The following is a 14,763-nucleotide window of genomic DNA, read 5'->3' as shown; positions in this document are numbered from 1 at the left end:
TTTTCTAAATGAGAATAACTTAATTAATAATTAATAAAAGTAACTCAATGTTTGGTTTAAAATGGCATAGTAATATTTAAGGGTTAGCCTTTTATAAATAATTTGTATTCTACTAATTAGTTACCAAAACAAAGTAATACTAATAAACAAACAAATTCCAATTCCTTCCAAACGTTAAGTTAGTTGGGTCTTATAATTAATTATGTTGCTTATCTTAAGGTAAGTAAACATTTCATTGTTTCTGGTTATATTTGTTTCTTATGAAAGGATTATTTTGTTAAATGTTACATAATTTAGCACATGTTTTTATCCGTAACTTAAAATTTACATGGCTTTAAATAAATCAACATGGAAAAATAAGTTGATTACTATACTTTGTTGTGGTTTGTAACTCTTACAGCTTAGCATATAACTCAGGTTAGCTTTTTGTTAAACTATATACCTAATCAAACTTAAAGTACACAGATTCATATATTGGCCATGCAAATAGTTGTCATATTAGCAAAACGTGGCAATCACATATGCATCACATGTTAATTCATAGGAACCTGATGTGTTGGAGTATGTAATTAACTGGTTCAATAGTCCAGCGCCGAAATACAAAGCGAATAAAGCTGTAAATACCCCAAAAGACCCTTCAAAGTTCCACATGTATATAAAGGAATAAAGTGAAATGGCCTGATATTTTGGTCAATTCATGTTGACCAGAAGCTCCTCTCATTCCCTCTTATATATAGTAGTAAGTAAAGTAATTTGAAAATGAGTTGGGCTCATGAGGCTAACCCTCCTAGCTCGATGGTTCGGTAAGGTTGGGCTAAAAATGTTTAGGGCCCATTTAAAATAAAGGCTTAATATCCCAGCTCCAGTCAACCTGCTGGTTTCATGGGGCTGAGGTGGCCTAAGTCCAAACAACAAGAAATTACACCAATGACCTTGAAAATATCTGTTTGATCGATGAATAAAATTTTAAAGGTCAAAAATCAAAAGTGTTATTCATGGGTCAAGCGAGGGGTAACATTTGTTAAACTTGAAGTTCTGCTCATGGAATAAATGGGATAAAAAAATCAATAGTGGCACCGAAGTATCCTATTTGTGCAAATCATTAAAATATTCATAGAAATATTATTAATCAACCCAGAAATAAAATCCTAAATTAACTAAAGTGAATTAGAGGAACATAAAATAAATAGTCATTGCATCTAACGAACAAGTTTTTTAAAATTCACATTTGCAACTTTATTATTTTGGCTAAATCCTTTTTGATTTGGCTAAATGTAATGAAGCTCTAACCAATTTTCGTTTACTGGTTTGGCTCGAAAAATATATACAGTTAAAATAAATAGATATTATATCTAAATAAGAATTTAAAAAATCCACAGTTGATATTCTATTATTTTGGATGAAACTAATTCTATTTGGCCAAAATGATGCAAAGTTAGGATAAAATATGATGCAATATTGAATTTTATTTCCAACTAAGAATAATTTTCTTAAAAATAAGCAAAGTTAGGGTAAAATTTGAATTTTTAATTAACGATTGAAAAATTATTCCTCTTAAAAGCTAATATTCTATTTTTTTTCTCTCACACACCTAAAAAAATATATTCATTTTCTTTTTCACTTTAACGCTCAGGAAGTAAAGATAATCAAATAGCCAAGTCAGAGGATAATTAAGAATATAAATAATTAATGCATACAACTAATAAGTCATGTCAAGTTTAAAGGAGTTTTTAAGTATTCTGTCCTAATATTTTTTTGCATTCTAATAAACTAGCAATTCTAGAGCATCTAATTAATTAGGCGGGCTACAATGTAATAATGAGAAAAGAGTTAGTATTAAGCGGCTCATATGCCATTGAATGAGTAAATTGGTAGAAAAATAAAGGCATTGAAGTGAAAAATAAAAGATGGACAGCCTTGACCCCAACCTTCCGCCGTTATTTCGCCGCATCTCTAAATTCCCTGCTGCCTAATTACTCAAAATCAAAGGCCTTCGAAGCCCAACGTGCTTGTTTATTTAGTTCCTTCCTTTTATTATTTTTGTCTTCTTATAGGAAATGCCATAATATGTCTTTGCTTTAGGTGGACCTACCTATTATTTTCTCTCTCGTTGTAAAATGGGTGTTCTACTAGATTTATTGACCCGACTACTTAGTTGGACACTTGGAGATGACATCATGTTTACGGGGTTTTAGGTCTTTATGGCTTTTTAGAATGGTGAATATAAGAAAATATTTTACGTGTAAAACATATATGTCTTATGTGTTAAAATACACATGAGAGATGGCATATGTTTCTCATATGTAAATTTTTCCCATATAAAAAAAAATATATAAAATCATAAAAATAAAAACAAGTTTGTAGTGTGCCGTAAAATATTTTACCCTATGTTTACCCATGGATATACCGTATACGTAATTGATGATCTAAACGCACCCCTTTGCTCTCTCCAGGCTTTGACCAAGTTTCTTTTTGGTCAATTTATTTTTTGGGGTCAAAAGTATCAAAGGTTTTGGTATTTGGCCAAACTTTTAGAAAGAAGAAAGTACTTTCAAATAGAAAGAGAAGCAGTTTTAGAAAAACAAAAAATATATTTTCTCCTCAAAAATACTTTTTTGAAAAGTATTATTGAGAAGAATATACTTTAAAATACTTAATAAAAGTTTTGTCAAATATTAATTGCTGCTCAAAAATACTTTTTAAATTAATTAACCAAGCACAAATTATTTCTCATAAAAAATACTTATTAAAAAATATATTTTTGAGAAAAACACTTGGCTAACCGGCTATTAGTATTCTCTTTTTCTTTCTTATAAAATGTAAGCAAAATAATAAATAAATCTAGCTTGGATTATGAAACAGCTTTTTTTTATAATTACTTTTTACATTGCATAAGGTGATAATGAAAGAGAGACGACATAAGAATTATTGGTATATGTCACGTCCTAAAATCTTAACCTGTCGTGATAGTGTCTATCTCACTACTAGACAAGCCAACAACCCAAATAAACCGCAATTTCCATTAAGTTTGAAAACACAATATTGCATTTCATAGAAAATCTCACAATTACTGACATAAAAAAAATACATTCTCAAAACCCAGTATCACTGAGTACATGAACATCTAAAATATTATTAGAGTCTGACTTATAAAAATATTGTCTAAAAATATAGAACAATACAATAACTGAAAGGGAAGGGAGTCAAGGTCTGCGGAAGCCAAGCAGCTACCTTATTAGTATAATGACCCAACCAGTCATTTTGACTTTTAGAACTCCGTCCCCCTAAATAAAACTTTCCGTATGTGCTTTTAATGATTTATAACTTGCGGGGATGATTGGTTCGAGATTTGGAAGTATTTGGGTTGAAATCGGAATACTTGGTTCCTTAAGTTGGCTTTAAAAGGCCAAGTTTGACTTTGGTCAACATTTTAAGAAAACGACCTCGGAATAGAATTTTGACGATTCCAACAGCTCCGTATGGTGATTTTGGACTTAGGAGCGTATTCGAATTTTATTTGAAAGCATGTAGTTAAATTAGACTTGAAATGACTAAAATAAGAATTTAAGTTTGGAAGTTTGACCGGGGAGTTGACTTTTTGATATCGGAGTCGGAATCCAGTTCTGAAAATTTTATATATCTCTGTTTATGTCATTTATGACTTGTGTGCAAAATTTGAGGTCAATCGGACTTGATTTGATAGGTTTCGACATCGAATGTAGAAGTTAAAAATTAAGTTTCATTAAGCTTGAATTGGAGCATAATTCGTGGTTTTAGCATTGTTTTATGTGATTTGAAGTTTCAAATAAGTTCGTATGATATTTTAGGACTTGTTGGTATATTTGATTGAGGTCCCGAGGGTCTCGGGTGAGTTTCGGATGGTTAACAGATCAAAAGTTGGACTTAAAACAGCTGCTATAATTTTTCCTTTCTGCTGAAAATTCTGGGATGTGATCGAGCTTAAGATCGAGCCCAAGATCGAAGCCCAGGATCGAGACCGAAGATCGAGGCCATGATCGAAGGCAGGGCTCGAGGGTCATGATCGAAGGCCCATGCTTGAGAGCCATGATCGAAGACAAAGGCTCAAGGGCCATGATCGAAGCCACGATTGAGGCCGAGGGTCGAGGCCATGATCGAGGCCGAGGATCGAGGTCATGATCGAAGACCCATGCTCGAAGGCCATGATCGAACCAAGATCAAGGCCGAGGATCAAGGTCATGATCGAGGGCTACCTGGGCAGAATTATAAAGGAGGGCATTCGTCTCATTTGCCATTTTAAACAAATTGCTTGAGCATAGGCGATTTTTGATATATTTTCAAGGAAAAGACATTGGGGTAAGTGATTCTAACTCGAATTTGATCAATATGCAAAAATATATCATTGCTTTCACCATTTAATTAGTGTTTTGAGATTTAAATTTGGAAATTTTTTAGAAATCTCATAGAAATAATTTTTTGAGATTTCGGTATCGATTCAGACTCGGATTTGAGTGAAACTGGTATGGTTGGACTCGTAATTGAATGGGTTGTCGGATTTCGTAACTTTTGCCGGATTCCGGAATGTGGACCCCATGGACGAATTTTTAATTAATTTCAGAATTTGTATTGAAAATGTAGCTATGAAATTGATTCTATAATTTTTGGTGACTGTATCGAATTATTTTTGGTTAGATTCGAGCCATTTAGAGTTGGATAAATCGAGAAAAGGGTCTATTAGTAGATTAAATTGGAGCAAGACGAGGTAAGTCTCTTGTCTAATCTTGTGAGGGGAAAATTACCCCATAGGTAATTAAAGTAATAATTGTTGCCAATTGTGGGGGCTACGTACGCACGAGGTAACGAGAGTCCGTGCGTAGCTACTATTAATGCTAAAGTCCGGGTAGTTTAGGACTCAAAGCATGAATTACTTGTGTAAATTGTATTCTTTATTTAATTAATATTATTTGTTATATATATATATATATATATATTATGAATTGTTAGATAAAAATATTAAAAGATAAAAATCTCATATGCTTGATTTTCTATTTAAATTAATTAATTGTTAAGAAAAATTATTCTTCCTCCCGAATTTATCTTATAATAAATATACTCTCATTCCGGAGGTACATAAGAAAATGTTCTCATTTCTTATGGAGCGGGCCGAACTCCTCGGCAGGATAGATGCATCTATGGATCGCGCCGCACGTCCCTCAGCAGTGTACATGACTCTCTGGATCGGACCGTACGACCACGGCAGAAATCGTGCATAATAATAATAATTACACGATACTTTGATAGTTTATTGCAGCTTGTAATGCTAATTGATAAATTGAAAATTTATTGGAATTGAAGGAATTTAATTAATATATTGAGAATTGTTGCATTTGAAGGAATTTAAATATTTCTGTTGATTAAATAAAATTATTGTTGACTTTATGAATCATGTTGAGTTAAATAAATTCTATTTTATTCTATTTAATATTGTTGATCCTTAGTGAGTGTCAAAATCGATCCTCTCGTCTCTACCACTTCGAGATTAGGCTTGATACTTACTAGGTACACGTTGTTTACGTATTCATACTACACTTGCTGCACTTTTTGTGCAGGATCTAAGACAGGTACTAGTGGAGGACTTATCATCTCATATCCACATTATCCAGAGGCGTAGTGGTGAGCTACCTTTTTGAGTCGTTCTGCAGCTACCAGTGCCTCTTCTTGCATTTTTATTTTGTCTATTTTTATTTCAGACAGTATTTGGAGTTTTGTATAATCTACTAGATGCTCATACACTTGTGACACCGGGTCTTGGCACACACATTGGTATAATTTGGAATTGTATTATTTTCTTGGATTTAAGTTAATTAGTATCTTTTTAAATTTCTTTAATATTTCTAGAAAAATAATAAAATTACTTAGAAAATTATTCTGAAAATAATTGATATATATTTAATTTATTTGTTGGCTTGCCTAGCTGTAGTGTTGGGCGCCATCACGACCTATAGGTGAAATTGGGTCGTGACAACATGATATAAGAGCACTAGGTTCACGTAGGTCTCACAAGTTATGAGCTAACCTAATAGAGTCTTGCAGATCGGTACGTAGACGTCTGTACTTATTTTCGAGAGGCTATAGGGTGTTAGGAAACTATATTTCTTCATATTCTATTGTGCAATTAATGTAGTACTAAATATCCTTCTCTTATTCTCTCATAGATGGTGAGAACACGATCTAATGAGGTTCCAGACCAGGGAAGAGCTACTCCCCCAGTTGTTAGAGGCCGAGGCAGAGGCTGAGGGCGGGCTACAGCCCGTGGTAGAGGGCGAGGACGTCTCAGGACTGTTCCAGTTATGCCGCCAGTGGGTCCAGCAGTGAACTCCATTGTTGAGGAACAAGGTGAGGTGCCTGTGGCAGAGCCAGCTCTGGTGGATTTCACATTTGCACAGTGATTCCAGGATGTTATGGGTCGTATGCTGCGGTTCATGGACAATATGACTCAGGCCGGTTTATTTTCGGCAGACCCAGCCACATCTCAAGCGGGCGGGGGAACACAGACCCCTACCGCGCAGGCTCATGGACAGGCAACTGCTATATATCAGACCCAGGGTGCACTACTAGTGGGTGGAGCCCAGCCAGTGGCAGCAGCTATACCTGAGCCCACGCTAGCTATAACCGCTGATCCTCAGAAACTATTGGACAGATGGACTAGACTATATCCTCTTATCTAGAGCGACATGAGGATCCCTATGATTTCATTGATAGGTGCAAGGATAGACTGTACAACATGAGGATATTGAAGTCTCATGGGGTAGACTTTTCTACTTTTCAGCTAGAGGGCAGAGCCCGTAGATGGTGGCAGTCTTATGTTCTTGGCAGACCGGCAGATTCTCCTCCCATAACTTGGGATAGGTTCACCCCTATCTTCCTAGATAGGTATATTCCACCCTCCTAGAGGGAATAGTTGAGGTTTCAGTTTGAGCATCTCCAGCAGGGTCAGATGTCAGTGACCGATTATGAGGCGAGGTTTTCTGAGTTATCTCGCCATGCACTTATGATACTCCCTACTGAGGCGGAGAGAGTGCATAGGTTTGTTGCGGGTTTACATACTGGCATTTAGGCCACTATGTCTAGAGAGGTTGATGTGGGTACTTCTTATGAGCTAGTCGTGGAGATAGCCCGCAGGATTTGGCGTGTACGTCAGCGGAGCCGAGAGCAGGTTATGAGAGATAAGAGGTTCAAGTATTCTCGAGAGTTTAGAGGTGCTCCGTCTGGGGGCAGAGGTCAGTCCGTGAGAGGGCAGTCCAGTAGGCCCCCATATCCAGCACCACCGCCTCCTCGGGGTGTTCCAGTACGACCTTATTTCAGTGCTATACCAGAGAGTTCTTACCGCTCACCAGCTATTCAGGTTTTTTCCAGTAGGTATTCAGGTCACCAAGGCCAGATTTCTAGTCAGCAGCTTATCATACCTAAGAGTTGTTACGAGTGTGGGGATCCCAGTCACATACAAAGATTCTGCCCCAGACTTTGGGGTAGACCAGTGCAGCAGGGTCAACAGCCTATGATTACCGCACTAGTTGCTCCACCAGTCATCCGACCACCAAGAGGTTGAGGACAGGTGGGTAGGGGCCGTCCTAGAGGTGGAGGTCAGTCAGGTAGAGGCCAGCCAATTGGCACTCCAGCTCGGTTCTATGCTTTTTCGGCCAGACCAGATATAGAGGCCTCAGATGCCGCGATTACATGTATTATTTCTGTTTGCGACAAAGATGCCTCAGTATTATTTGATCCAGGATCTACATATTCATATGTGTCATCTCTATTTGCTCCATTCCTGGGTGTTTCTCGTGAGTCCTTGAGTACTCCTGTTTATGTGTCCACTCTTGTGGGCAATTCTATTGTTGTGAATCAGATCTATCGGTCCTGTATTATTACATTATGTGGTTATGAAACTAGAGCAGATCTCCTATTGCTTGAGATGACTGATTTTGAAATTATTTTAGGCATGGACTGGTTATCTCCATATCATGCTATTCTAGATTATCATGCCAAGACTGTTACCTTGGCTATTCCAGCATTTCCTAGGCTAAAATGGAAGGGTTCGTCTGTTAGTTCATTTAATCGGGTTATTTCTTTTATGAAGGCTCAACACATGGTTGAGAAGGGTTGTTTGGCTTATCTAGCCTACGTTTGAGATACTACTGTAGAGACTCCGACTATTGATTTTGTTCCTGTAGTTCAGGAGTTCTCCGATGTATTTCCTTCAGATCTTCCAAGTATGCCACCTGATCGTGATATTGATTTCTGTATTGACTTGGCTCTAGATACCCAGCCTATATCTATCCCACTGTATTGCATGGCTCCGAAAGAATTAAAAGAATAGCTTGAAGAGTTACTAGCCAAAGGGTTCGTCAGACCGAGTGTATCGCCTTGGAGTTCATTGGTATTATTTGTGAAGAAGAAGGATGGAACAATGCGGATGTGTATTGATTATCGCCAATTGAAAAAAGTCACTATTAAGAACAAGTACCCATTGCCGCGTATTGATGATCTATTTGACCAGTTGCAGGGTGCTAGGGTGTTCTCTAAGATAGACTTGAGGTCGAGGTACCATCAGTTGAAGATTCGGGATTCGAATGTTCCAAAGACTGCTTTTCGGACTAGATATGGTCATTATGAGTTTCTAGTGATGTTCTTCGGTTTAACTAATGCCCCGACAACATTTATGGATTTGACGAATAGGGTATTCAAGCCATATATTGATTCGTTTGTCATTGTCTTCATTGATGACATCTTGATCTACTCGCGCAGTAAGGAGGAGCACGAGCAGCATATGGGAGTTGTGCTTCAGACGCTACAGGAACAAAAGTTATATGCTAAGTTCGCTAAATATGAGTTTTGGCTAGAATCTGTAGCATTTTTGGGGCATATTGTATCGGGCGAGGGTATTAAGGTTGATCCCAAAAAGATTGAGGCAGTTCAGAATTGGCATCGTCCCACTTCGGCGATTGAGATCAGGAGTTTTCTGGGTTTAGTAGGTTATTATCGTCGGTTCGTGGAAGTTTTTTCATCTATTGCTGCACCTTTGACCAAATTAACCCAGAAGGGTGCTCCATTCCGATGGTCCGATGATTGTGAGGTGAGCTTTCAAAAGCTCAAGACAACATTGACTACAACACCAGTGTTAGTGTTGCCTTCCGATTCGGGGATGTATACAGTATATTGTGACATTTCACGCGTTGGCTTGGGTTGTGTATTGATGCAGGAAAGGCGAGTTATTGCATATGCTTCACGTCAGCTGAAGCCCCACGAGAAGAATTATCCAGTACATGATTTGGAGTTAGCTGCGATTGCTCACGCTTTAAAGATTTGGAGGCATTATCTTTATGGGGTGTCTTGTGAAGTTTACACTGATCATCGTAGTTTGTAGTATTTGTTCAAGCAAAGGGACCTAAATCTGAGACAACACAAGTGGCTTGAGTTACTAAAAGATTATGATATTACTATCATGTATCATCCGGGCAAAGCAAATGTGGTTGCAAATGCCTTGAGTAGAAAGGCAGAGAGTATGGGTAGTTTGGCTTTTATTTCAGCAGATGAGAGACCATTAGCTTTGGATATTCAGTCCTTGACCAACAGACTTATGCGGCTGGATATTTTAGAGCCCAGTCGAGTTCTTGCATGTGTTGTAGCTCAGTCTTCACTATTTGAACAAATCAAGGCTCGCTAGTATGATGATCCATACTTAATGGTTCTTCGAGAAACAGTACTACGGGGTGGTACCAAGGAAGTTACTATTGGAGCGGATGATGTTCTGCGACTCCAGGATCGTCTATGTGTTCCTAATATGGATGGACTGAGGAAAAAGATCCTAGAAGAGTCACACAGTTCTAGATATTCTAATTCATCCAGGTGCTACAAAGATGTATCGTGACCTGAGGCGGCATTATTTGTGGCGACGGATGAAAAAGGATATAGTTGAGTATGTAGCCAGGTGTCTAAATTGCCAGCAAGTTAAATATGAGCACCAGAAGCCAAGTGGCCTACTTCAGCAGATGACTATACCAGAGTGGAAATGGGAACGCATCACTATGTAATTTGTAGTTGGGTTGCCGTGGACCTTGCGAAAGTTTGATGCAGTTTGAATCATTGTTAATAGGTTCACCAAGTCGGCACATTTCATTCTGGTTGTGACTACGTATACTTCAGAGAGGTTGGCCCAAATTTATATTCATGAGATAGTTCGGTTGCACATTGTGCTAATTTCTATCATATCATATAGAGGTCCTCAATGTACTTCACATTTCTGGAGAGCAGTACAGAGTGAGTTGGGGACCCAGGTAGAGCTCAGCACAACTTTTCATCCGCAGACCGACGGGCAGTCAGAGCAGACAATTCTGATTTTGGAGGATATGCTTAGGGCATGTGTAATTGACTTTGGAGGTCAGTGGGATCGTTTATTGCCTTTGGCCGAGTTTTCTTATAATAATAGTTACCAATCCAGCATCGAGATAGTTCCATTTGAGGCTTTATATGGTCGGCGATGTCGTTCGCCCATTGGATGGTTTGAGCCCGGTGAGGCTAAGTTATATGGTATTGATTTGACGAAGGATGCCTTGAAAAAGGTAAAGTTGATTCAGGATCTTCTTCATACAGCACAGTCCAGTCAGAAGAGTTACGCAGATCAGAAAGCACATGATTTATCATTTATGGTAGTTGAAAAAGTTCTCTTGAAAGTTTCGCCGATGAAGGGAATCATGAGATTTGGGAAAAAGGGGAAATTGAGCCCAAGCTTTATAGGCCAATTTGAGGTGTTGAGACGAGTTGGGAAGGTTGCTTATGAGCTTGCATTGCCACCCAGCCTATCAGGAGTTCATTCGGTTTTCCATGTATCTATGCTCCGGAAGTATCATGCCGACCTATCACATGTGTTAAACTTTAGCACAGTTCAGCTAAATAATAGCTTAGGTTATGAAGAGGAGCTAGTTTCCATTGTTGATAAACAGGTTCGCCAGTTGAGGTCCAAGAGGATTTCTGAAGTAAAAGTCCAGTGGAGGGGCCAACCAGTCGAGGAAGCGACTTGGGAGGCCAAGGAAAACATGCGCAGCAGATATCCACACTTATTCAGCACTTCAGGTATAATTCTAAATCCGTTCGAGGACGAACGTTTGTTTAAGAGGTGGAGAATGTAATGACCCAACCAGTTATTTTGACTTTTAAACCCCGTCCCCCTAAATAAAATTTCCCGTATGTGCTTTTAATCATTTATGACTTGCGGGGATGGTTGGTTTGGGATTTGGAAGTGTTTGGGTTGAAATCGGAACACTTGCTTCCTTAAGTTGGCTTTAAAAGACCAAGTTTGACTTCAGTCAACATTTTGAGAAAATGACCCCGGAATAGAATTTTGACAATTCCAACAGCACCGTATGGTGATTTTGGACTTATGAACATGTTCGAAATTTTATTTGGAAGTCCGTAGTTAAATTAGGATTGAAATGGCTAAAATAGAAATTTAAGTTTGGAAGTTTCACTGGGAGTTGACTTTTTGATATCGGAGTCAGAATCCAGTTCTGAAAATTTTCATATCTCCGTTATGTCCTTTATGACTTGTGCGCAAAATTCGAGGTCAATCAGACTTGATTTGATAGGTTTCGACATCGAATGTAGAAGTTGGAAATTTTAATTTTCATTACTTGAATTGGAGCATAATTCGTGGTTTTAGTGTCGTTTTATGTGATTTGAGGTTTCAAATAAGTTCGTATGATATTTTAGGACTTGTTGGTATATTTGGTTGAGGTCCTGAGGGCCTCGGGTGAGTTTCAGATGGTTAACAGATCAAAAGTTGGACTTAAAATAGTTGTTGTAATTTTTCCTTTATGCTGGAAATTCTGGGCTGTGATCGAGCCCAAGATCGAGGCCCAATATCATGACCCAAGATCGAGGCCATGATTGAGGGTCATGATCGAAGGCAGGGCTCGAGGGTCATGATCGAAGGCCCATGCTCGAGAGCCATGATCGAAGACAAAGGCTCGAGGGCCATGATCGAAGCCACGATCGAGGCCGAGGATCGAGGCCATGATCGAGGCCGAGGATCGAGGTCATGATCAAAGACCCAGGCTCGAGGACCATGATCGAACCACGATCGAGGCCGAGGATCGAGGTCATGATCGAGGGCTGCTTGGGCAGAATTATAAAGGAGGGCATTCGTCCCATTCGCCATTTTTAACAAATTGAAGCTTGAGCAGAGGTGATTTTTGATATATTTTCAAGGAAAAGACATTGGGGTAAGTGATTCTAACTCGAATTCGGTCAATATACAAGAATATATCATTGTTTTCACAATTTAATTAGTGTTTTGTGATTTAAATTTGGAAAATATTTAGAAATCTCATAGAAACTAATTTTTGAGATTTCGGTATCGATTTGGAGTCGGATTTGAGTGAAACTGGTATAGTTGGACTCGTAATTGAATGGGTTATCGGTTTTCGTAACTTTTACTGGATTCCGAGATGTGGGACCCACAGACAAATTTGTAATTAGTTTTGGAATTATTATTGAAAATATAGTTATGAAATTGATTCTATAATTTTTGATGACTGTATCGAATTATTTTTTGTTAGATTCGAGCCATTCAGAGTTGGATAATCAAGGAAAGGGTCTACTAGTAGATTTAATTAGAGCAAGACGAGGTAAATCTCTTGTCTAATCTTGTGAGGGGAAAAGTTACTCCATAGGTAATTAAAGTAATAATTGTTGCTAATTATGGGGGCTACGTGTGCACGAGGTGACGAGAGTCCGTGCATAGCTACTATTAATGCTAAAGTCCGGGTAGTTTAGGATTCAAAATATGAATTACTTGTGTAAATTGTATTCTATATATATATTGTAACTTGTTAGATAAAAATATTAAAGGATGGTCTCATATGCTTAATTTTCTGTTTAAATCAATTAATTATTAAGAAAAATTGTTCTTCCTCCCAAATTTATCTTATAATAAATATACTCTCCTTCCGGAGGTACATAAGAAAATGTCCTCATTTTTTGTGGAGCGGGCCGAACACCTCGGCAGGATAGATGCATCTATGGATCGCGCCGTACGTCTCTCGGCAATGTATGCGACACTCTGGATCGGGCCGTACAACCTTGGTAGAAATCGTGCATAATAATAATAATTATACGATACTTTGATAGTTTATTGCAGCTTGTAATGCTAATTGATAAATTGAAAATTTATTGGAATTGAAGGAATTTAATTAATATATTGAGAATTGTTGCATTTGAAGGAATTTAATTATTTCTGCTGATTAAATAAAATTATTGTTGACTTTATGAATCATGCTGAGTTAAATAAATTATATTTTATTCTATTTAATATTGTTGATCCTTAGTGAGTATCAAAGTTGATCATCTCGTCTCTACCACTTCGAGATTATGCTTGATACTTATTGGGTACACATTGTTTACGTACTCATACTACACTTGCTGCACTTTTTGTGTAGGATCTGAGACAGGCACTAGTGGATGACCTATCATCGTACATCCGCGTTATCCAGAGGCGTAGTGGTGAGCTGCCTTTCTGAGCCGTTCTACCAGTGCCTCTTCTTGCATTTTTATTCTGTCTATTTTTATTTCAGACAGTATTTGGAGTTTTGTATAATCTACTAGATGCTCATACACTTGTGACACCTGGTCTTGGTACACATATTGGTAGAATTTGGAATTGTATTATTTTCTTGGATTTAAGTTAATCAATATCTTTTCAAATTTCTTTAATATTTCTAGAAAAATAATAAAATTACTTAGAAAATTATTCTGAAAATAATTGATATATGTTTAATTTATTTGTTGGCTTGCCTTGCTGTAGTGTTGGGCGCCATCATGACCTATAGGTGAAATTGAGTCGTGACAGTTAGTCTCCAACAGAATAAACTCCGAAATCTAGCAGCCGTCATCTCCGGGAGCACCTGGATATGCACACGAGGTGCAGAGTGTAGTATGAGTACAATCAATTCAATAAATAACAAGACTAATCTTTGGGCTGAATAAGTAATTCTGTGTTCCAAGACCTCATAAAGCACTAATTATCATTTCTCGACTTGCGTGCGCAGTCTGTAAAATTTTTTAGAAAGTTTTTATGTGAAAAATGGATTAAAATATGAAATAGAGCATTAAAACTCAACTGAGTTCACTTTGGTCAATATTTTGAGCAAAAGGACCCGAATAAGTGTTTTGACAATTTCGATAGGTCTGTATGGTGATTTGGGACTTGGGCGTATACCCGGAATCGAATTCCGAGGTCCCTAGCGCGAGATATGGAATTTGGATGAAAAATTAAAAGCTTGAAAGCTTAATGATTTTTAAGAAATTACTGATATTGGATTTATTAGCCTCGGGTCCGTATTTTAGTTTCGGAGCCCGGTATAGGTCCATTATAATATTTATGACTTGTCTGCCGAATTTGGTGAGAATCGGAGTTGATTTGACGTAATTCGGACATCCGGTTGCAAAAATATAACTTTTAAAGTTTTCTTGAAAATTTCCTTTGATTGGTGTCTGATTTGTAGTTCTAGGTGTTATTTTGGCGATTTGATCGTGCGAGCAAGTTCGTATGATATTTTAAGACTTGTGTGCATGTTTGGTTTGGAGCCCCGAGGGCTCGGGTGAGTTTCGGATAGGCTACGGGATGATTTTGAACTTAGAAAATCTATTTTTTTAGCTTTTGCTTTCATCTGGTGCATTGTGCTTCGCGATCAAAATCTGTTTTTTTAGCTTTTGTTGTCATCTGGTGCA

This window comes from Nicotiana tomentosiformis, chromosome 11 (assembly GCF_000390325.3).
Source record: "Nicotiana tomentosiformis chromosome 11, ASM39032v3, whole genome shotgun sequence".
Lineage (NCBI taxonomy): Eukaryota > Viridiplantae > Streptophyta > Magnoliopsida > Solanales > Solanaceae > Nicotiana > Nicotiana tomentosiformis.
Note: the sequence above shows the minus strand (reverse complement) of the source record.